Consider the following 21,352-nt stretch of genomic DNA (forward strand, 5'->3'; position numbering starts at 1 on the left):
GGGAATGACATGCTTGACAAAGTGCCCTAATACTATAGTCATTGCTATCCTCAAGATGCTCGCAGGAATTGTAATTAACATGTCTCTTTTACTGAAGCCTTTAAAGATAACTGATGACATGTCGTCAAAAGTGTGGGATCTCAAAAGATGTTTTCTCTTTTGCTAAAACAGGTTTTAGTGGCAAATGCTACCTATAAAACTGTTGATAAAAGCAGTATCAAATGTGCTTCTTTGTAAATCACTGTTTCATTCAAGGGGATGTCCATAACCATAACTCTAACCATGACTTCATAAGTAGAAAAGATGCTAGAAAAGTCACCCTAAGTTCATTTTCCATAACCTTAACATACAGCATTGAAAACATAGGCAAAATAGGGCTTCTCTTCTAAAACTATGTTTTAGAACACTAGATAGTGACACAGTCTGTGCTGCTATATCAGAAAAGCTGGTTACAAAACATTTTGTATAAAAAGCAATCAGTATAATCAGATTTTGTAAGTCTATATGGACATCCAGATCTATCTGTTATGGCCCTGGCCCTTTTATTCCATATTTCCAGTTATAACATATTGTTAATCATTGATGTGTCCCAAATTTACTGTGAATTGTCCCAGTCTTTTATATAGAAGTTTTTAATTCATGTTTTTCACATGTACCCCAAAACCTAAAATGCAATAAAATATATATTTAAAAAATAAGTTTTAAATTAAAATATTCAAACTTGTTGGCTTTTTCCCTGATAGTTGCTTCTTTTGCTTTAAAGCCATAGAAATTGTCATTCCTGCAAAAATCTAATACATATTATATTTTCTGCTACTTTTCCTATAATTTGATTTGCAATATTCAACCCTTTGGAGTTTATTTCTGGGATATGGCATGTTTGGTGGGTTCTACATTGATACTTTATTATGTTCAACCCCTGTATTGAATAATCCTTTCTCATTACTTTATTTTGAAAACTTTAGCACATTTGAGCAACATGTATTTGGTGAATTATTCTAATTCGCTTTTAAAATATAAGACATAAACACCTCAAAGTAAAAACCCAAATATACATGGCAGCTTTTTAAAAAATATCAGTACGACATTATCAATAAATCAAATCATTATCGAGCCATTTCAACCTCAGTGGAGCATCAGTCAGCTAAGAATTCCTGTTAAAATCAATCCTCCCTATTGGGGAGAAGATTTTGACAATGTAATTGCAGGGTATATAAGTATATGGTAGCTGAGTCATCAACTACTGTTTGAATTCAACAGTGTTATAGGGAGGGGCTACTTCTTGGGTGGCAATGTTATTCTGACCCTTTAACAACTGAAACTAACACCACTTGACCTGAAAAAAATACAGGCAAAGAGGTAAAATTCATTGTTTAATTTGGTCAAGATTTAGCACCATCGTTTTCACTCTAATGATTTTCCTCCAGATATATTAGAAACCTGACATACACGATATGTACCACATAAATTTGCACTTGCTGTTAGGATTCTAATGTCTGCATCTTGCCATTACCATTAAGATATAAGTTCCTGAACTGGAAAGGCTGTGCTTAATAGGGAAGGAAGCAAGAGAGAGAGGAAGAGAGGGAAGGAGAGACTTGGTGAACCTTGCAGCTCCTTCTTTACTGAGTCTTGCTTACAGTGGACACTCAGGAAAGTTTACCATTAGACAAACTATTTCAGGACTCCAGCTACAAATGATGCTTAACAAAAAAAAGAACACGTATCACTGTAAGTTTTCATTTGAATTCATCTCCCCTGATGACTGCAGACAGATTTTTGCCATTAATTCACACCCTGAAGCACAAGACATGATGAACTTTTTCTTCATTTGCATAGCTACGATTTGTCATTAATCAGCCCTATTTTTTATTCAACAAAATAGCATTGCGCCATTAAGATTTTGGCATGTCTATTCTTGCAGCGGTTATTTTGAATGTTGCCTTTTAGAAGCAACTACTCCAAGAAAAAAAAAAACCATCACATCTAAGGTATACATTTGGCTTGGTTTTATAACTTAAGCTTTCATTTTCCTGTTGGTTTTCCATGTAGGGGAAGAATGGCTGAGAGAGGTTCCTGTGGAGCAACAGAGTTGATGAAGTCCTCAAGTTTTTAATCCCTCCTCCTTTTTTTTTTTTTTTTTTTTTTGAGATGGAGCTTTGCTCTTGTTGCCCAGGGTGGAGTGCAATGGTGCAATCTCGGCTTTACTTGAACCGAGTTCAAACGATTCTCTTGCCTTAGCCTCCCGAGTAGCTGGGATTACAGGCAGCTGTCACTATGTGCAGCTAATTTTTTTGCATTTTTAGTAGAGACAGGGTTTCACCATGTTAGTCAGGCTGGTCCTGAACTCCTGACCTCAGGTGATCCACCCACCTCAGCCTCCCAAAGTGGTGGGATTACCAGGCATGAGCCACCACACCCAGCATAATCTCTGCTTTTAATCCCTTTCTCCAATAAATGGACTAGAGAAAGCACTACCATCATCATGATCATCATGAAGGCTACAATTTACTGAGCATCTTCTAGATGCCAATCACACTGCTACATAGTTTACACATTATTTTTAGCCCTTGCTGTTTTTGTTATCAAAAAGATTCTATGATGTTTCTTCTTCCTATCCCTGAAAAAAATGCTGTTTAATCTTACACTTAAGCATAATTTTAGAGATATTGTTTAACTTTTTAACCTAATAAAACTATCATTATAAGAAATTTGATGCTTACTTTTATAATGTACTTACATTCTCAAATTTAAAATAGAAAAGTATACCCTATAAAAATGTCTTGTCCATCCCCACTTCTCCCTTTTCTGTCTGGGAAGAAAGGATATGTTTGTCACACAGCATAAGGAGTCCAGGGAAAAGGAGGGAGATTATTTTACATGCTGGCAAGGGAATGGTATTTGACTCCTTGCATTCCCTCATCCTCCCAAGCCCCAAGGAATCCAGGAGAACTGAGAGGTAGAGTTACACCACCAGTACATACTAACTGGGCTGCCTCCCTCTGTCCTCTCTCCCAGCATTTGCCTAGGGTGTCAACTAGAGAGTCAGGCTTGCCTCACAGGGGGCTCCCAGGGAACAGAGAGAAAATTCCAAGGAATCCACCAAACATGCAGTTCCTTCAACTCTATTGGGATAGACTCACCTAAAAACACATATAAACAAACACATACCTTATTACTAAATCTAAACATTAAGTCTTATCACAGCAGTTCACATTAACTACAAACCATGTTCAGGGAGGCACTGCAAAGATTGCTGGAGCCCAGGAGGTCAAGGCTGCAGTGAGCTATGATGGCTCCACTACACTACACTCTGTCCTGTGTGACAGAGCAAGACCCTGTCTCAAAAAAAAAAAAAAAAAAAAGGAATGCACTGCAGCCTGGTAAGTCTGAGAAAGGCTACAGAGCATGCCTGCAGAAACACCTCTGCTCATCTCTAAGCTTCCCATTAAGTATTATTGGAGACACCACCATCTCCATCTCATTCCACAGAATCTAGATCCAAATCCACACTAGCATATTTTCCCTTCTCTCCCAAAGAGAAGCAAGAGAAAGAATACATTAGCTAGGCCCAAAGGTCTTAGTGTTAAAGGACTGTTGGAAAGTCACTAATTGAAACCAGATTCTTGGGGTGCCAAGCATGCCCAATGTGGGTATCGAGTGCCCCTCATGGAAACTCCCTCTGCGAAGCTACAAAGATGCAGAGCAGGAGACATTAGACACAGCCTGTGCCCCATATTGTTGAGCCCAATCCTTCACCTCTCCCTGTGCTCCTATCTTTTTACAAATGACTCCATAGCTCCTTCCACTATAGGAGAGCAGTACAAAGTCCTACCCACTGATTCTGGGCTTTCATCGGTGGAAGCCCAGGCCTTAAGAGTATTGCAAGTTTCGAGACCAATCCAAGATGGCCGATCACTAACAGCTCGGGATTGTAGCTCCCAGTGAAAGCTCAGAGAACGAGATGATGCCACACTTTTAGATGAATTTTCGTCACTCACAGATCAGCCGATTCCCAGTGGAGGAGCCCCATGGGTCGCCAGCGCGACTCTTGTGGCCGGTGCAGCAGCTCTTCATGCAGAGCAAACGGGACCACTTCCCCTACTGACCGGAGTTTGGAGCTCCAGGAAGTCAGAGCCGCTTGTTGCGGACTCAAGAGGGAAGCCAGACCAGAGATTCCCGGGCAGAAGAGCACCATCAGTTTTATGGCTATTTAGGCCGCCACAGTGGGTTGCTTGGATCCCAGCACTGGGAATCAATAAATTGGACGTCGACTCAGAAACCTAATTAGAAAGGCGGTTCATCTACAATGAAGGGAAAAAAACAGCCTAAGAAGGCCGAGTATACCCAAAATCAGAACCCATCAGCAACAGAACAAGCCTTGATGGAAAAGGACTCATCAGCAACAGAACAAGTCCTGATGGAAAAAGACTGTGTTCCATTATCTGAAGTAGGCTTTAAAAGGTGGATGGTAAGAAACTTCTGGGAGTTAAAGGAACTTGTTCTAACCCAATGTAAAGAAACTAAGAACTTTGAAAAAAGGTTCGATGAAATGATGAAAAGAATAGACAATACAGAGAGGAATACAAATGAACTTATGGAGTTGAAAAATACAACACGAGAACTTAGTGAAATATGTAAAAGCTTAAATAGCTGAATGGATCAAGCAGAAGAAAGGATATCAGAGGTCAAAGACCAACTTAATGAAACAAAACGACAAGACAAGAATAGAGAAAAAAGGATAAAAAGGAATGAGCAAAGTCTCCAAGAAATATGGGACTATGTGAAAAGACCTAATATACATTTGATTGGTGTACCTGAATGTGATGGAGAGAATGAATTCAAGCTGGAAAATATTCTTCAGGATATTATCCAGGAAAATTTTCCTAACTTAGCAAAGCAGGACACTATTCAACCCCAGGCAATACAGAGAACACCACAAAGATATTCCTCAAAAAGACCAACCCCAAGGCACATAATTGTTAGATTCACCAGGATCGAAACAAAGGAGAAAATATTAAGGGCAGCCAGAGAGAAAGGCCAGGTTACCCATAAAGGGAAGCCTATTAGGCTTACAGCAGATCTCTCAGCGGAAACCCTACAAGCTAGAAGAGAGTGGGGGCCAATATTCAGTATACATAAAGAACAGAACTTTCAGCCCAGAATTTCATATCCTGACAATTTAAGCTTTACAATTGAAGGAAAAATAAAATCTTTTAGTAACAAGAAGTACTCAGAGATTTTATTACCACCAGGCCTGCTTTACAAGAACTTCTAAAAGAAGCATTATACATAGAAAGGAACAACCAGTATGAGCCTTTCTAAAAATACACCAAAAAGTAAAGAGCATTAACATAAAGAAATATTTACATCAATGAAAGGATAAAATAGCCAGTTAATATCAAATGGCAGTAACCCTAAATTAAAATCGACTAAATCCCCCAATCAAAAGATACAGACAAAATCTAACGGTATATCTAAAGATATACAAAGACTCAAAATAAAGGGTTGGAAAAAAACTTACCAATTAAATGGAGAGCAAAAATAAATAAATAAAAAGCAGGAGTTGAAATTCTCACAATTAATAAAATAGATTTCAAAGCTACAAGGATACAAGGGTAAAAGGATTAATGTAATAATAAGAGATCTTAACACCCAGATACATAAGACCCATATGAGATTTAGATTCAACGAGACAGAAAATTGATAACAATATCCAGGACTTGAACTCAGATCCAGAACAAATAAACTCAATAGAGCTCTCCATTTTAAACACACAAAATATACATTATCCACTTTAAACACACAAAATATTGATTGGCTATTATTGATACCCATTTTAGGAATGAAGTAATATTTCTTTTTCCCTCTTTTTCTCTTTTTCCCTCTTTTTTTCCTTTTTCCCTCTTTTTCTTTCTCTTTCTTCTTAAAAAAAAAAAGAGTATTGCAAGTTTCCTCTTACCCCTGACAGCTGTGCCATTGCCTTGGGAAGCTGCACCAGGATGCTGCTGCCCTCAGCTTGGATTCCAAACTGAAGGCCCAGCCAGGTCTCAGCCAATCCCCAGGAAACTCACAACTGAAGGAGCAATAATACATAATTGTTGTTTTAAGCCACTGTGTTTTAGAGCATTTTTATGCCAGTAGTTACACAGTATAAGAGACTGCTCATGGAAAATATATGTCCCCTTCCCAGAAAAAGGATAACTAGATTTTTGTATGTGCTGTTGTTATGAGAGGTTTAGGCAAATTTACTTAGTCATTGCTCACAACAACCCTACAAGACAGACAGGATTTTTATCTCTATTTTAAAGATATGGCAGCAATGACAGTTAAGTAACTTGCCCACAGTTGGAAAGTGGTCAAGGCAGAATTTGAACCCCAGTCACCTGGACCAGAGCCCTTGCTCATAACTTCTGTGCTAAACGGCCTTCAAAGTGCCTGGCCCACCTTGCCTAACCCTTTGCTGCGGGTTCCCAGGCCCTCTGGATAACATTTGACCTGACCAGCACTAGTAATCAGTGCAGTAGTCAAGGCCCTACATAGCTCAGTGCCTGATTATCCTATAAAGATGCCTGCCCGCTCCTCCTCCTCCTTCTCCCTCCCTACCTCTCCCTCAAGGCCTGCCTCAATCATGCTGAGCCTACAGTTTACCAAATCCATCAACTCCCTCCCACCTTTTCCCCAGCCACTCCTTCTGCCTGGACCACCTTTAGGTAACCTTCTGGGACACAGGCCCAGGGAAAGCTTCTGAAGGAACCAAGTACACAGGCTGCTTTATGCTGAGTGATCTCCCAGACTCCAGAAACTTCTCTATGGAGCACTAAGAACTCCAAGCTTTGGCTGTCTGCTTTGCTCTTGTCTGAGCAGGAAGAAAGCCCCTTGACAGCATGGCCTAAGACCTGTCCATCTTTCAGCCCAGGGGTCAGCAGGGTGCCTGCTCACATAGTGAGAACACAGTAAAAACTGGCTACATTAAAAGGCCGGTCAAAGGAACAATGACGTAATGAAGAAATGGATACAGAGACAGGAGATTTGAAATTTCATTTAAAAATAACCAATACTTCGTTTCTAATAATGTCAATTAAACTCTCAACACCCCTGGGTCTCCAGCTATATATTCTTCAATTGGAATCGTTCTTTCATGATGGTTTCCTCTGCCAAGACTTTCCTTGTCAGCTGATGTATTTCAACAGGGTATCTTGGGACAAGTGACAAAAGGCACTATATTGGCTTGGAACCGCAGGAGGAATTGAAGGTCTGCTTACTAAACATTCATTCCTGGCAACGCAAACGTCCCTGTACTTTGTTTCCAAAAGAAATGGAGGAAAGTGTGTGGCAGAGGAAGGCACATTATCAAGGAGCGAAAGGAAAAGATTCCCATGACAGGGAACAGATAGGCAGGGACTTGGTAGGGAGTTGAAAAGACTTATTTAACAGGAGCTAGCAAGTGACTCATGGGGAGGCCCAACTCTCAGAATCCCCGTGCAGCTGACAGGTAGTTATTACTGCCCTGCTCTCAGACTCAGACTCCCTTCAAAGAGCAGTGCTCAATAGCCTAGCAAAACCTACAGAGAGCTAAACAGGGCACAAGATGGAAATTGCAACTGCCCTCAAAATCTTACAAGAGATGGGCCACAGTCACAGAGCAAAAAGGGAACTATATCCAATAAGAGTGAAATGAACTGGCCGGGCGAGGTAGCTCACACCTGTAATCCCAGCACTTTGGGAGGCCGAGGCAGGTAGATCACCTGAGGTTAGGAGTCCAAGACCAGCCTGGCCAATATGGTGAAACCCCATGTCTACTAAAAATACAAAAATTAGCTGGGCATGGTGGTAGGCGCCCGCAATCCCAGCTACTAGGGAGGCTGAGGCAGGAGAATCTCTGGAACCCAGGAAGCAGAGGTTGCAGTGAGCCAAGATCACACCACTGCACTCCAGCCTGTGCCACAAGAAAGAAACTCCATCTCAAAATAAAATAAAATAAAATAATAGCATGAAATGGACTATTTCTGGAGTCAGGGGCTGTGTAACACACAAATTCCTGTCCCCACTGACAGCTTCATAATCACTTATGAGCAGTGTTTCTGTTGCTGAAAATACACATTCCTTATGTTACCTGAGAAAGATGGGGAGCCCCAGAATAATGGATGCTCCTTGGTCTCTTTTACATTAAGCTTCAACCAAAATGTAGAATTATAGACAACTGAATGTAAGAATCAGAAGAGATCTTTGAGATCAGGCCACTTAGTCATTTCCAAACACTTTGTTCAAATAAAAGCTTACAGAAGCACAAATATAGGAGCGGAAAGTGCGACTGCTTCTATTGGGGTACAGGGGCCAGGAATCCCAGTTGTTGGTACAGGCACAACCTCTGAAATGGCTTGATGGAGGCTTGGGAATTTGGTTGGGAAATCGTGCATTTAGTCCAAACCTGCATTTTGCAGATATGAAAACTAAGGCTCAGAGGGCCAAGGTGACTCATGCAAGGTCACACAGTCAGAGGGCAGAAGGAATAAGAACAGAACTCAGGTTCCTAGCTGCCAGTCCAAATGCCTTTTCTTCTACATGTTGGAGGCCACTCCCTTTCCTAAGAGTCAACCGCCACTCTTTCCCTGCCTCTGTCCCCATTAGCAAGTCCCAAGCTACTCTAGGGCTTAGGCTATGGTAAACAGTAACAGTAACAATACATCTTATGAATGCATTCATCACATGTAATAGGGAAAACCCTGCTATGACCACCAATCCCCACCCAAGCTCACCCCTGACACAGTCACACCATCAGAGGCTTACAATGACCTGCGACTTTCTCAGGATCCTCTTCCCACCCCCTTTCCTCTTCTGCTGCATTTCTTATAGCACTGAATTAAAGGACTGCCTGCAATGCTGTAATTCTTCAATTTGCTGGGTTCGTCCCTACATAGTATTTGTGTTTGGTTTTAAAATGCTGTTTGCCTCACTTTTAATTTCCTTTCAGAAATTAATAAGTGCAAAGAGAGAAGCCAACGTTTAATCATAGGGACTGGAGGGAACTTTACAATCTGCTTACAAGGCACAAATAGAGTAGTTATTTTCCTATTTCCCTTCTGATTGAATTGGCTGCTGTATTATATGCAGTAAACACTGTGAACTCTAAAGCATTTTTACATCCTTATCTCACCCTCTCATATAACCAAAAGAAAAAAATGCATTGCAATAATAATTTTAAAAAAAAAAGGTGTGGGGCAGGGTCAGGGGTGGGAGACTAGAACTTTGTATTTAGTTTAAAGTTAATTAAACTTGAAAGGTTTGTGGAGACAATTCATTTTCTTTTGTAGCCTGAGACCATAAAGTTTGCATTCCATTTTACCAATAGAATGATAAAAAGTAACCTGATGTTATTTTCATTCTAATAATAATATATAATAAAACTAGAATAAAGGGTTTCTTTCTAAATAGAAAAGTAAAAATGAAAACACATGTAGCATACAAGTCTGAATTGACTTATCAAAAAACTAAGTAAACTATTTTAAGGTATGACCTATGTAATTGCTTTACTTTTACACTTCTCTGGAAAAACAACTTTGCAATAAGCTCACAGGTTTGACTCTATAGGCATCCTAGTTAATCCACTGAATTAACAAATTTAAAATTGATGGGGTATACTCTTTACAACGAAAGATGAATATACAATTAATAAGTACAGGAACCCTCCTCGAAAGTTTCTGAATAACTCAGATTTGGAGTCGGATAACATCCCCCTCCTTGTCAGTTTCGCGTCATAAACATCTAAGGGAAGGACAATGCTGAGTAGTATTCGCAGGCGAGGAGAAGCAGGAATCCTAGACGAGTCATATTGAAGATGAACGCGGGGCTGGTGTTAGATTACCCAAACCAGACACAACAAATGGAGACAGGAGTGGGCTGTTCACAGATTGCCTCCCTACAGAGGATGTCATATGTGTGTGTGTGCATGTGTGTGTGTGCAAGATAAAACATTTTAGAGGAATAAGAGTTACTGATGAGAGAGAACGAGAATTGTTAAATAAGATAAGCAGTTCCTCCTCTTGGAAAATGTGCACTTATTGGAAAAAAGGAAATTCTTTGATACTATGAGGTAGAAAGTGAATCTTCAAACAGCAAATTGAGACCTCAAAATCCCTATGGTAAAGCCCGCATGGGTCACCTGTTTCCTTCTGGCAGTGGCTACTCTTTAATAGAAACCACTTGCCAGAATATGAAACTTCCTAATCCCTGAGTGTCTCCCCAAAAAGACTCCTCCGTGAATGCCCTGGGGACATGGCCTGTGTTTCATTCATCTTTGGGATCCCAGCGCTGTACCTGAAGCATACAGTGAGCACCCAAAGTTGTGAAAAGGCAGGATGGAAATCTAGTACTTAAATTTTATTTTAAAATATTGAATGCTTACATATGAGATAATGTTAGTCAAATTCCTTGGCATCTATATATTATATGAATAGGTTCTTCCATTAAAATACTTCTTTTCTAGTAGCCATTATGCCAAGCCTCCCAATGCATAGCACAAAGAAAATATTCCCTAGGAGAAATCAGCTAGTACCTCCTGCTCTGTAACTCAGATTCTTAGAGGATAAAAATGATCATAGAAAACCAGTATAAATCACACTGGCCATCTCACTGATCAGGAACGTCAGACAGAACAAGACAAGGATGTCGCTCTCACCACTATTCAACATTGTGCTGTCTTTTCTAGCAAAGGCAATTAAGCAAGGAAAAGAAATAAAATGCCTTCACTTTGGAAGAAAGAAGTAATAATACCTCCATCTGGAGATGACATGATCTTGTATGTAGAAAACCCTAAAAATTCACCAGCAAACTGTCATAGTTAATCGACAAGTTCAGCAAGATTTCAGGGAACAAGATTGAAACACAGAATGAACTGTATTCCTATGCACTTCCAGTTAACAACCCCAGAAATGAAACTGACAATGTCATTACACCGCATCCGAAAAGATAAAGCACTTAAGAATCAATTTAACAAGAGAAGTGCATGACTTATACACAGAAAATTATAGAACATCATTGAAAGGAACTAAAGAAGAACCAGAAAAGCATCTCATTTTCATGATTGGAAGACTTACATTGTTAAGATGGCAATACTCTTCACATTGATTTACAAATTCAGTGCAACCCCTAGCAAAATCCCACCTGGCCTTTTTGGTAGAAATTAACAAGCTAAACCCATGGAAATGTAAGGGACCCAGAATAGCCAAAATAATCCTGAATAAGAAGAAAAGAGTTGGAAGGCTTACACTTCACAGTTTCAAAACTCTCACAAAGCAACAATAATTAATAGTTTAAGGTACTACCAATAAGGATAGATATGCAGATCAATGAAATGGAATTGGGAATCTAGAAATAAAGCCATGTATTTATGGTCAGTTGACTTTGACAAGGTTGTCAAGACAATTTGATGGCAGAAAGAATACTCTTTGCAACAAATCATTCTGGGACAACTGGGAAGACACATGCAACAGAATAAATGTAGACCCCTAACTCAGACTGCATACGGAATTGACTAAAAATAGATCAAATATCTACATGGAACAGCTAAAATTATAAAATTCTTAGAAGAAACCTACATGACCTTGGATTAATCAATGATTTCTTAGATGTGACACCAAATGCACAAGCAAAAAAGGAAAAAAAATAGATATATAGGACTTCATCAAAACTAAAAACTTTTTTTTTTTAAACAGGGTGTCGCTCTGTCAGTCAGGCTAGGGTGCAGTGGAGCAATCATGGCTCACTGCAGTCTCAAACTTCTGGGCTCAAGAGATTCTCCAGCCTCAGCCTTCTGAGTAGCTAGAATTGCAGGTGCATGCCACAATGCCCAGCTAATTTTATTTTTTCTTTTTGGTAGAGACAGAATCTTGCTGGGTTGCCCAGCCTGGTCTTAAATTTCTAATCTCAAGTGATCCTCCTGCCTCAGCTTCCCAAAGTGCTGGGATTACTGATGTGAGCTACTGCACTGGTCAAAATTAAAACCTTCCATGTTTCATGTTTCAAAAGATACTTCTAAGATAATAAAAAGACATCTTACAGAATGCAAGAAAATATTTGCAAATCTTATATCCAATAGTCTCCTATGCAGAATAAATAAAAAAGGATAATTCTACAATAAAAAGACAAAAAAAAATCTTAAAATGGCAAAGTAAACAGACATTTCTCCAAAGATATACAAATATCAGAAATCACTGAATCATATACTTTAAATAGGTAAATTTTATGATATATGTATTATATCTCAAAGAATAATAGTCAGATACTTTCATATACTGCTGGTAAAAATGTTCACTGGTAGAACTTCTTGGAAGAGAGGTTTGAAAATGGGTATTATATTTGACCCCAATAGTTCAAATTTAAGAATTTAACCTCAGTAAATAATAGGAATGTTACAACTTTAACTGTAAACATGTTCTCTGCAATGTTATTTATAGTATCAAAATTTTGGAAATATCCTAAAGGTACAATGAAGACTTTGTTAAGGTATTTATGGTACATTCATTCAACAGAATACAATTCAGCCATTAAAATTATGTTTATGATATACTGTTAACAAGACAAAGGAATACAAAAACACAATGTGCAGCATAATCCTATTTTTGGTTTTTAAAATTATGTATGTATCTATCCTACCTCCGCATTATAGAAATAATAGAGCTATTCCGTCCAACACTGTAGCTGGTAGCCACATGTGAATACTTATACATAAATTAATTAATATTCATCAAAACTAAAAAATTCAACTCCTCAGTTGCACTTTCTATATGCCAGGTGCTCAATAACCACCCAAGAACTCTGGCTACTGTATTGTGGGCAGACAGCATTTCCATTATGGTGGAGGCCTTCATTGAAACAAGCCAATAGAGAAGAATGGACACTAAATGGACTTACTGGGACTTTCTTCTCTTTATGTTTATTTTACACTTTTTCTATAACAAACATAAATGTTTATAATAAAAGAACATTGTTATTTTATTTTTTTAAAGAGTCAAGGTAAACTAAAACAGGGAAGAAGGGGACTCAAAAAAACACTAATAGGCATAGATATCACCCATGTGGTATGCTGCAAATTGAGCAAGTCCCTTTGATGTGGACAGCAGTGGGGCTGGTGTTCATCATCTCCTTTGCCCAGGCAACCCCTCTGCACCTACCAAGCTGTGGGTGGTGGGGAATAGGGAGCAACCCCAAACAAGATCACAGACACCCACTGTCCTTAACTGAAAGTCAGCAATTTTTCACATATAAATTCTCAGATTGTTTCCTGCCTCTGATAGATTACCAGAGTGATACAATGGCTGCTTCTGTTCATTTTGTCCAGATTTATAGTAGCTTTTCATTTGGCCATAGCCAGAAGTCCTGCCTCCTAACATAGATCTAAAAAATAATCCTGGCTGGGTGTGGTGACTCATGCCTGTAATCCCAGCACTTTGGGAGGCCAAGGTGGGTGGATCACAAGGTCCGATGATCGAGATCATCCTGGCCAACATGGTGAAACCTCGTCTCTACTAAAAATATAAAAACTAGCTGGGCATGGTGGCACATGCCTGTAGTCCCAGCTACTCGGGAGACTGAGGCAGGAGAATTGCTTGAACCCAGGAGGCAGAGGAGGCAGTGAACTGAGATCATGCCACTGCACTCCAGCCTGGCAACAGAGTGAGACTCTGTCTCAAAAAATAATAATAAAATAATCCTAGTATTGAATGAGGCTTGGGAGAAGAGGCACTCTCAAACTCCCAGGTGATAAAATAGATGAGTTCATGCTTTCTGGAGGACAAGATGGAAAGCATACACCCAAAGCCTTAAAAATAATATAGCCCAAAGTGCTGGGATTAGGAGGGCAGATCACTTGAGGTCAGGTGTTCCAGACTAGCCTGGCCAACATGGTGAAACCCTGTCTCTACCAAAAATACAAAAATTAGCAGGACATGGTGGCACATGCTTGAAATCCCAGCTACATGGGAGGCTGAGGCAAGGGAATCTGACCAGGAGGCAGAGGTTGCAGTGAGCCAAGATCACATCACTGCACTCCAGCCTGGGTGAAAGAATGAGATTCTGTCTCAAAAAAAAATAATAATAATAATATAATGCCCTTTACTCAATTATGTCACTTCTAGAAACTCATTCTATTAAAATAATCATGGATGTGCTCAGAGATTCAACTACACGAATGTATATAATAGACCTGTTTGTAATAGCAAAAAGGTGGATTCAAGCTGAAAGTACAACAGATATACCCTCATGATTAAATATAAAAGCCATTAAAAAATGTTGTGCAAGGATATTTTATGACATAGAAAACGTTTTTAATGTGAATTGTAATGTAACGTGATAGGCATTTTATTTTTGTAATATGTATGTATACATATACATGCATATGTTTAGATGAAATTAGAATAATTAAGATTAAATTGTAAACAGTGACTATTTCCGTGTGGTAGGAAAATATCTGGTTGGGGTGGGAACATGTTATTTTTCACATCTTCTATAATGAATATATATCATCTTTGTAATAAGAAAAAAGTTATTGTTTTTAAAAAGGTAAAACTCTATTAATTAAGACAGGAAATCTTTGAACTTATAACTCGAAATAAAACAGTTTGCAAGGCAGTGAGTTACACAAACTGGTAGATTAGAGAAGGGTACATTTCAATGATGAGAGAGTCATTGAAAGTTAAATGAGAAAAACTCTTAAGTTTTCTCCTCATTCTATGAGACTACCAGTTTAGATTACAGGTACTGTGTGCCACTGAAGGCACAAGCGGGGGAGAACCAATTCTATAGGGTAGATGTATACAGGCAAAGATTTCATTTGGCCATTTATATTGGAATAGCACCTCTGTGAAAGGCAAGGTTGAAAGCGGTACTTAGACCAGGAGTTTTCAATACAAATGAATACCATACTCACCTAGGGAGCTTATAAATGATAGCCATACCTAATCCTGATATATATCAGTTGAAACACTGGGGCCCAAAATCTGTGTTTTTTTTTCATGCTTCCCAAGTAAGGGCTAAGAATCACTGATTTATATATATGAAATGTGTAAATGATATATGATAAAGCATAAGTGGAAGGGAAACAACACCATTATTTTACAGGAAGATCACTAAAAGAAAGAGCTTAAAAATGTGAAAACAGAGCTTTTGATTTCTGCTCAGGATGTAGAGAGCTGAAAAGAACATTATTACTATGATTACAAAAAATAAAAAGCCAGGTAAAGCACAAGAGCATAACCTTCTCAAAGCCATGAGAAAACTGAGACAAAGGAGAACACACTAGCCCAAAATCTAGAGAGGTACTTGCAGGAGAGAACAAGACACGAGCACTTGTCTACTTGAGGCAGATGTACCTGGACACTGACTAACAAGCATCAGGTCACAAATAAAAATGGACTACCACTAGGAGAGATGAAAGAGCGTGGAGACAGACCATCTGGGCCCAGTACCATAGGAAGATCAAAGGATGGGAATGGCAAAGGCCTTTGGCAAGCCAGCTCCAACCCTAAACACAAGGCATCACTAGAAGACTTTGAAGTCTGGGGGTACACTAAGAATAAACAGAGGAATGAGAACCCTCAAACCTAGTTCATCTTCTGACTAGATTGATCAATCTTCACACTAAAGGCCTGGTAGAAAGAGAATGGTGTGTCCATTTCCACATATACAGCCTATCTAATGTCTTATATAAGATGTCTAGTTATCAACAACAACAAAAATTCCAGGGCATGAGAAAAGCCAGAAAAGACCATACTGCCAAGAGACATTGCAATGAATAGAACCAGACCCAGTTGTTGAAGCTATCAGACAAACAATTTTAAATAACTAAAGTTAATTATAAACGTCCTTAGAGGAAAGGGTAAACAACCTGAAAAATTAAACGGGAAATTTTATCAGAGAGAGAAACTTCAGGAAATAATCAAATGGAAATATTTGAAAGGCTAAACAAAGTAACAAATAAAAGAGTCAATAGGCATTCTTCAGGGGACTTGATATGGCAAAGTAAAAAATCAGTGAACTTGAAAATAGATCAATAGAAATTACCCAAACTAAAATAAGAAGAGAAAAAAACATGAATAAAACAAGCAAAAAAGAATGGAGTGCCCAAGAGCTGTAGGAACACACCATAAATTCAAACCTAGGTGTAACTGAAATTTCTAGAGAAAAGAAAGAAAATGGGGCAGAAGAAATATTTGAAAAAAATAATTGCTGAGAATTTTCCAAAGTTAATGAAAGATACTAAATCACAGATCCAAGGAGTTCAAGAATATCAGGTGTGATAAATATCAAGAGTGTCCGTGCATGCATACATGTGCATACACGTGCATGTGCACGCACACACACACACACACACACACTCCTAGGTATGTCATATTCAAAGAGCTGAAAACAAAAGACAAAAATGTAGTCTGAATGCAGCAAAAGAAAGCTGAAACATCAAAGAAAAAGGAACAAAGATAAGAATTACAGAAGACTTCTTGTCAGAGGCATGCAAGAAGAGAATGAAGCAACATTTTTAAAGACTTGAAATTTTTTTTAAAATTGTCAACCAACTGCTTCTCAAACTTTTGGCTAAGATCAAGTGTAAAAATTGTCAACCCAGAATTTTATACCAAGTAAAATATCTCCCAAAAATGTAGGGAAAAATAGACATCAAAGACAAACAAAAACTTAGAATTCATTGCCAGGAAGCCTACATTACAATAAATGTTAAATTAAGTTATCCAGGCAACAGGAATATATTGCCAGACAGAAACTTGGATCTACAAAAGGAAATAAATGATGGAAATGAAAATCAAACAAAATTATTTTTTCCCTTAATTTTAATTGCTATAAAAGATAACTGAATATCTAAAGCAGGAGTAAGCAAACTATAAACTGTAAGTCAAACCTAGCCCATGGTCTGTTTTAGCATAACCAATAAGCTAAGAATGTTTTTTGAAATACGTTTTTAAACAATTGTTTAAGAACAAAAGTATATGCAACAATTATTTATGGCCTCAAAGCCTAAAATAATTACTTCTGGCTCTTAACAGAAAAAGTTTGTTGACCCCTGGTCTAGAGCAAAATGTCTTTTGTTTATAGCTTATATTTAAAAATGATAATAACAATAGCACAAAAAATAAAAGAGAAGAACTGTGAATATACTGCTATATAGACTACAAATGAAACAGTATAATATTACTTGAAAGTAGACTCTAATTGATTAAAGATATATATTAACTCTAGAGTAATCACTAAAATAATTTAAAGAGGCATAGATAAGAAGTCTATAGTAGAGTTAAGGAGAATATAAAAAAAGTGCTCAAGACCAGGAGGTCGAGGCTATGGTCGAGGCTATAAAACAAACATGCATCACAGCACTCTGGCCTATATGACAGAACGAGACAGTATCTCAAAAAAAAGAAAAAAAGCTCAAGAAACAAGAAAAAGAAATAGAAAAAAGTAGCAAGATGGTAGATTATAATTAAGCCATATCAATAACATAGTAAATGTGAATGGTCTGACATACCAGTTAATGGACAGATATTGTCAGATTAGTTGAAAAAGTAAGATTCAAGTATATGTTGCCACAAGAAAGCCATCTTAAATATACAGGTTATTTTATAACCTAAATATAGATTAAAAGTAAAAGAACAGAAAAAGATACACAATGCAAACATTAATCAAAGGAAAGTTGAAATAGCTATATTATTAACACCCAACATAAACTCCAGAACAAGAAATATTAATTGAAATAAAGAGGGATATTACATAATTAGAAAGGAATCAAGACGTTCTCCAAGAGGACATCACAACCCTGAATGTGTATGCACTTTATAACAAATAGTTAGAATACATGAAATAAAAAGTGATAGGACTAAAAAGAAAAATGGAAACATCCATAACTGTAACTGGAAACTAACATTCCTCTCTTAGTTATAGAGAAAACAAGTAGAAAATTAATAAGAGCACAGAAGACCTGAACAACCGTATCAAGAAACTTGACCTAATTGATATTTCTGGAACATTCCACCCAGCAATAGCAGAATACACATTCTTTTCAAGTGTGCATTGAAATTCACCAAGATAAACCACATTGTGGGTCATAAAACAAACATGAATAAATTTTAAAGAACAAATCATCCAAGTCATATTCTAGGATAACGAAAGAATCAAACTAGGAAACAATAACAGAAAAACTTCTAGAAAATCCCCAAATATATTAAAATTAAATGATATACTTTAACATAACATGAGTCAATAGCTAGTCTCAAAAAAATGTTAAAATATTTAGACTAAATGAAAATTAAAATACACATTTTAAAATTGCATAATGCAGCTAAAGCAGTGCTTAGAGGGAAATGTATAGCATGAAATACTCCTATTAAAACAAAAATCAGTAATATAAGCTTATCTTTTAAAAAATATGAGTATGCTAAACCCAACCAAACAGAAGGAAGGCAATGATATGAGCAGAAACCAATGAAATTTAAACAGCAAAATAATAGACAAAAGTAAACCAAAATCTGGATCTTTGAAGAGATTAATAAAATTGATAAACCTCTAGACAGAGCAAGAAAAAGACTGAAGACATAAATCAATAATATCAAGAATAAAAGAGGGAGTATTATTACTGACCATTCAGACATAAATGACTGATAAAGGAACACCACAAACAATTCTGTATCAGTGAATTTGACAACCTAGGTGAAGTGGACTGAGTCTTTGAAAGATTCAAACTAACAAAACTGATCAAGATGAAATAGAGAACCTGAATAGTCCTATATCTATTTATAAAATTAAATTTTTGTTAAAAACCTTCCAGCAAAGAAAACTCTAGGGCCAAATGGTTTCACCAGAGAATTCTACCAAACACTGAAGGACTAAATAATATCACTCTTATATAGTCCCCTCCAAAAATACATTACAACCAAGTGGAATTTATCCAGAGAATGTAAGGCTGTTTCAACAACTGAAAATCAATCAGTGCAGTTCACCATGTTAAATATTAAGAAAAGTCATATGATTCTGTCAGTTGATGATGAAAAAACATTCAATAAAATTCAAAATCCACCCATAATTAAAAAAAAACCTCTCAATAAACTAGGAATACAATGAAAATTCTTTAACATCATATTGTATCTACAAGAAACCTCAACTAACATTATACTTAACAGTGAGATTTGTTGCTGCCTGCTCCATGATAAGAAACAAAGCAAGGATGTTCTCTCTCATCACTGCTATTCAACATTGTACTGCAATTCTTAGCCAGTGCAATAAGGTGGAGGAAAAGAAGGAGGAAGGGAGGAAAGAAAGTAAGACAAGGCATTCAGGTTAGAAAGAAAAATTAAACTTTTATTCACAGATAATATGATTGTCTATGTAGAAAATTCCAAATAATCTACAATAATCCACCTAAAACAGATGAGTAACTTTAGCAAAGTCACAGGATACAATAACAACATACAAAAATCAATAGTATTTCTATAAACCAGCAACAACGGCAACCCGCAAAATGAAATACTTAAGTATAAATCTAACAAAATATGTGCAAGATCTATATCCTGAAAACTACAGAGTGCTGATGGAAGAAATCAAAGACTTAAATAAATGGATGATTATACCCTGCTCATGAACTAGAAGCCTCAATTATGTAATGATGTCAATTCTTCCTAAATTAATCTGTAGATTCAATGCAATTCCACTCAAAATCCCAAGAGGATTTTTTTGTAGATATTAACCAAAAAACTCTAGAATTCATACGGAAAGGCAAAAGAACTAAAAGAGTAATAACAATTTTGACAAGAATAAAGTTGGAGGGCTTACACTATGTGCTTCCAAAACTTACTGTAGTGTCAGCATGAAGTAAGCAGATAGATCAACAGAATTGAATTGAGAGTCTAGTAATAAACCCTCACATTTTGGCTAATTGATGAGTGACAAAAGTTCTAAGACAATTCAAGGGAAGAAAGGACAGCCATTTATTTCAATAAATGGTGCTGGAACATTTGGACTTCCACATACCAAAAAGAAAAGACTTTTGACTCATAGTTTATCCTTATACAAAAATTAAAGCAAAATGGATCATTAGACCTAAGTATAAAACATAAAATTGAAACATAAAACATGAAACTTCTAGAAGAAAACAGAAAATGTTCAAGACTTTTTGGTTAGTCGGAGAATTCCTCAATTCAACAACAAAAGTTGGATTCATTAAAAAACTGATAAATTTGTTTATCAAAATTAAAGCTTTTGCTCTAGGAAGACGCTGTTAAGGGAATAAAAATGACAAGGTAGCTGTTGGGAGGAGTAATTTACAAATTTCATTTCTGACACAAGACTTACCCAGATTATTGTACTGAACAACAAGAAAATCCAATAAAAATAGGTAGTTAAAATTACCTCTGCAAAGAATTCAACACTTTAAAATTTTATTTGTATTTCTATGTTTTTTCCAGGCAGTAATGGGTCCAAACATAACCTCTCATCAATTTGTATTTGTAGCACATTATTTAACTTTGAAATTGGACTTTTGATCTGATAACCTTTGGTGTGCTTTATGTTGACCCCAAAAAAAAGTTAGTTTTCTTTAAATTCCGGGGATAAATTTCATATAAGTTCTTAGCAAAGAGACCACTTTTTCTGCCAAATAAAATTGGTTCTTTAAACACACACAAAAACAGTTTACAAGTTCCTGAGGCATTATAATTTATTTTCTCATCTTTTAAACAACAAAACCTGAGCATCAATCACTGCATTTGCAATCATCATATTTCCTCCTTTCTCTGCTACCAAAACTGAACAACTCTGCAACATAATGATGAAAGAAATTACCATTGTTTTCCCTTTGCTGCTCTTATTTCTTCATTTATTTCTTATCATCTGGTACCATGTTGTTTTTGTAAGTCATTAGAAATCATATTTAGGAACAGTGTGAGGTATAACAAACAAGCAAAGAAATTCTGTATGAAAGAAATCCTATAAAGTTGAGTGTTTTAATATTTAACCCTCTTTTTCCAAGTGAACGCCTGTCCCTTCTGCCCAAAACCTTATCTACTTAGATCATATATCTCTGCTGGAAACAGGAGAGAATAAGCCGTGATTTCCAGCACCGTATCCAGTTTGTTTCTAATGACTGCACTCTTGTCTGGATCTATTTTATTTTGTATTACCGTACTTCTCACTGCCTGACTTATTAGACAAAACACAAACAAATGCCTCCTTCCAATAGACTGTAAGCTCCAATTGTCAGCACCTAGAACAGTGCCTGGCACACAGTAGATGCTCAACAAATATTTATGGAATGAAAGACTGCCCAAGGCATTTCTTTGTACCTCATTCCCTCACATTCTTC

General features: G+C 37.1%; 1 protein-coding gene across 15 annotated transcripts in view; it reads right to left on the reverse strand.

Moving 5' to 3' along the window:
• The window catches only part of LYPD6B (LY6/PLAUR domain containing 6B), a 202,184-nt gene that overhangs the window by 177,041 nt on the left and 3,791 nt on the right, over positions 1-21,352 (reverse strand). The gene's annotated exons all lie outside the window — the stretch shown is intronic.

This window comes from Callithrix jacchus, chromosome 6 (assembly GCF_049354715.1).
Source record: "Callithrix jacchus isolate 240 chromosome 6, calJac240_pri, whole genome shotgun sequence".
NCBI lineage: Eukaryota > Metazoa > Chordata > Mammalia > Primates > Cebidae > Callithrix > Callithrix jacchus.